Below are 4,346 nucleotides of genomic sequence, written 5' to 3'. Positions count from 1 at the left end.
TTCCATTCTCGTCAAGGTCATAATCTTTAGCTAAATGAGGCCCGCCACAGTTGTCACACCCCACACAGATGGCATGGATGGATTGGTCCATCTTATTCAGCCTACGATCATGCTCTCCAATTTGGCCATCACCGCCGCCATATCATATGTAGCTGCACTTACCGTCCCTCGAGTTGTGTCATTTCGAGGATTATGGTATTCTCTTGAGTGTTAGAGAATTCTTCAATCGACTCCTTTATCACAGCTGGTGCTTTCTTTGTGAGTGGTCCTTGGGTGTCAAGGAGCTGACTGTTTGTCACATTCAAACCATCATATAAAATGGAGACTTCCTGTTACACATTGAGGTCATTTTGTGGACAATTTCTCAGCAAACCTTTGTATCTCTCCCATACTTCATAAAGTGACTCGCCTCCTTCTTGTTCAAAATTTACGATTGCTTTCTTTAATTTAGAGACCTTCGAGGGAGGTCAGAACTGCTGAATGAACTCTCCATGCATATTTGGCCATGTGGTTATAGATACTGGGGGAAGCGCTTTCAACCAATCATTTGTGGTACCCTTGAATGCAACTGGTAGCATCATAAGTTGCACAGTCTTGCGTGGCACATTTGGGATGATGAAGTATTCGGCTATCTCGTTGACCTCGTCAATGTGTTTATAGGTATCTTTGTGATCCTTCCCATAGAATGGGATATCCTTCAGTTGGGCGAGTATGTGACCCTTCAATTCAAAGTTTGTTGTCGCTCGAATGGCGGGGTTGAACAAGACCTGGTACATTATCCTTACGCATCCTATTCTTGTCCTCCTCCATGGATATATCTGCAATATCCGCCAGCTCTAGTTATGGTTTGGGTGACTTGGGTGTTTCGGGCTCGTGATCTGTTGTCTTTTCTTCTTGAGTTTTCTCGAAGCTTTCATAACCGTTTGATTCCCCGATTGATTGCCCTTATTTTTTCTCAAGATTGATTCCAGATCTTCCAATGGTGGTACTACTATAGAATTAGAGCTCCATGTCATAAACTACCTGAAACAAAATAGAAAATTATGCGTAAAACGAACAAAAATGAGAAAAACGAAAACTGGAAATACGACAAACACAGCATGTTCAAAATTGACCATGATGTGTTCAACGCAAAAACAGAATAAACAGAAACGAAAATTAATACAAAAAAACTTGTAACTTTATTTGAGATAAATCTCATATAAAGGATCGATAAGACTGGAAAATAAAATTAACTATTTTAGAACCGTTCCCCGGAAATGGCGCCAAAAACTTGATACGTGTGGAATGTACTAGTTTTAATCGTAACTAACTTGAAACAAAAACAAACACACAGTAGGCAGTGTACATATCGATTAGTAGTTTTGTGAAGGTATGTAAGGTATCGAATACAAGGAACGATAAAAAACAATTAAAGTTATTACTAATGTTAATTATTTCAAAGAATTATTAAAGAAGGGGTTTTTCTCTAGTTTTGCAAGACTAGAAACTTAAGTAATTACTTAAACACTTAGCAAAGAACAATTAACGACTAAAAGAAGAACAAAAGACAACTAGATTCAATAACATTAAAGAGACTTCCGTTTAGATTCAATTCACTTATTCCTTTGGTTGATTTAGTGGCAAGTGCAATGGATTAATATATCATCAATTACCAATTTCTAATGTGATTAGGTTCATGTTCACTATTACTAATCCTTTAGCAAACAAATTAATTCAAGCAGTGATCAAGTGATTAAACTAAAGAGTTTATTAGTGTTCAGTTCAAATCAAGTAAGAGTAGTAATAGTAGTTATATAAATTGGTTGGTTCAATTAACTTATATGTGTTTGGTCATCATATATAGCCTACACATCAATGTACTTATTCTCTAGTTAACCTTAGGTTATGTTCACAACACTAGGCTTATAATCTTGTTTTCACAAAGTCATAAAAGGCAAGAAATCAAGAAGATGTTCATACAATCTCAATTTACTTTAATCAACATAAAATAATTATCATTAACACATAAGGTTCTTTTAACAAGCTTAACATGAGAGATAATCAAATCAGTATAATCCAAAGCCACTAAATCAAACCATAATCATCGGATCCTCTACTCTAAACAAAAGTAAGGTTTTTAGCCCATAACTTTAGCAGGAACAATCATAAAAACGAAATTCATCAATGCAAACATGATGTAATCAAATAAATTAGGTAAGTTACTAGTGATTTTTTCCTTAGATCTCTTCAATTCGAAGCTTCTAGTCGAATTTTGAAATCCATAGCTCCTAGGGATGTCTCTGGCCTCTAAAAGTCGATTAAAACTCCAAGCATTCGTTAGGGTTTCGAACAGAAATGATCCTGAAATAGATGTTGGAAATCGGTGCAACACGCCGTGTTTAAGGACCAAACACGTCGTGTTTAAGGACCAAACGTGTGTACAACAAGGCACTATTTTATCGATATTTTCCATATCAACATGTCGTGTTCAAGAATAACACGCCGTCTTCTTCTGCATTTTCATTTTCTTTCTTCAAAATCCAAGATCTAAGCTTCCAATTTCCAATCCTATTTCCTTTTTCTTCCGAGCATGTCTTTGTTGCTGAAAATGAAATTTTAAACTAATTAAGTACCTTTTGTTCAATATTTAAGAAAAAAACAACATAAAGTAGTAATACAGTTCCTGAATTATATGACTAAATATGCCCATATCAAGACCCTACCTCTGATATGATCCTACCTGGTTGTTCCTTACTTGATAGATCTTGAAGTAGACTTTGAGTTAATGATGAAGCTAGAATAATAATTAGTCGCAATAAATAATAAACTAAAACTTAGTAATAATGATACTAGGTTTCATCAAAGGAAAATACAGTTGCTAGAAGCGAAGCGTTGCCCGAATTTCGAGTCGTCACTTTAACAAGTGAGTGTATAGTTACTTTCATCTTACACATAGATATGAAATATTTAATATTAATACGTGCTATATGTGTTTATTATCCATGTTCCTGATATCTATACTAGATGAACGATTTATACATATTTTACTTGATTTAAACTGTATATGTAATTTTATACCTATAAATATATCGAGTAAAGTTGGGTAGATGAAAGATGATATAGATGAAGAGAGATGAAAGATGGTACAATATGATGAAAGATAGGATGTCATAGTATGAAAAAAGAAGTAGGAAAAGATAGAATGTTGAAGGGCCTAGAATAATGGTTTGGTCTAGGTATAAGAGTTAGTGATAGGGGTGTGTGTATGAAAAACGTTTTTGTTTAGTTTGCGGTTGTAATAGAGTTTACGGCCGTAAACACCTTACGACTGTAAACTCTTCACGGTCTTGGGTGTCTATATATAGGGTTGTGTCAGACGTATTGGTTGTTGATGCCTTTCGTATTTTCTAGTTCCACCAAGTTGTATCAGACGTTTTAAGGCTATAAAGCGTATGCAAGCTTGGTTTGTTATTTCTCTGCTTATTATTTCGTATTGTGTAGTTGTTATTTGCTTTTGAGCATTGGTAGATCCGATTTTGGACTTTATAATTGGTATCAGAGCCAGACCAGCGTCAAAGGCATTTTACAGTTGCGTATTTGTGCTAATCGTACTTCACAGCGAAAAGGGTTTTTTGTTTCAGTCGAAATCTGAAATTTAAGAGTTTTCAATCCAAGCTTACGGCTGTAAACACCGAGTTCACGGCCGCAAGCTCTTCAAGTTCTTCCACCGTAATCAGAATTCCTTAACAGTGAATCGAGTTTTGGTATAAGGCTGCTAATCTTAAATTACTAAAGACTCAACCAAATAAGTTTAATTACCTAAAATTATTAATTAAAATAAAAAAAAAAGTTTTTTTCTTTCGACAGTGACTATTGAAGACCATATTTTAATTACCGAATTTTTTTTGAAACTTTACTGAGTTCACGACCGTAAACAAGGAGTTTACGGCCGCAATCATTTTTCGACAGTAAATCAATTTTTGCTCGACAGTAAACTAATTTTTGGAAGTTAATTATTTTTAAGCAGCAAACGTATTCTGAAAGTAAACTTAAATTAAATGGAATCACAAAATCACAACCAATATCAAGAACTCGATGCTGTAATGGGCACCACCACATGCATTCCAAGGCTTATGTCCGCTGATGGTTTCCCTGAGTGGAAATATAGAATTGAGAAATACATAAAGATGAAAGACTTCAAGATTTGGAAATGTTTCATAAAGGATCCAGTCAGAATCACCACTACAGTTGGGGGGCAGGTGGTTGACAAGAAAATTGAAAACTACACTGATGAAAATTTTGAGAGTGTAGAAGAACAGGAAAAGGCATTAGCCATTTTGACTATGGCCCTATCTCCAGACATT

The 4,346-nt window shown here is 35.1% G+C and overlaps 1 non-coding gene across 1 annotated transcript; it reads left to right on the top strand.

The window, feature by feature from the left end:
- Positions 1-342: 342 nt before the first annotated feature.
- LOC145056127 (small nucleolar RNA R71) lies at positions 343-449 on the top strand. The gene has a single exon (XR_013685663.1). It is a non-coding gene; the product is annotated as a small nucleolar RNA R71 (small nucleolar RNA).
- The last annotated feature ends 3,897 nt before the right edge of the window (positions 450-4,346 follow it).

Source organism: Lactuca serriola, chromosome 5 (assembly GCF_051521515.1).
Source record: "Lactuca serriola cultivar US96UC23 chromosome 5, Lser_US96UC23_V15, whole genome shotgun sequence".
NCBI lineage: Eukaryota > Viridiplantae > Streptophyta > Magnoliopsida > Asterales > Asteraceae > Lactuca > Lactuca serriola.
This window is presented reverse-complemented; position numbering and strand designations above follow the sequence as displayed.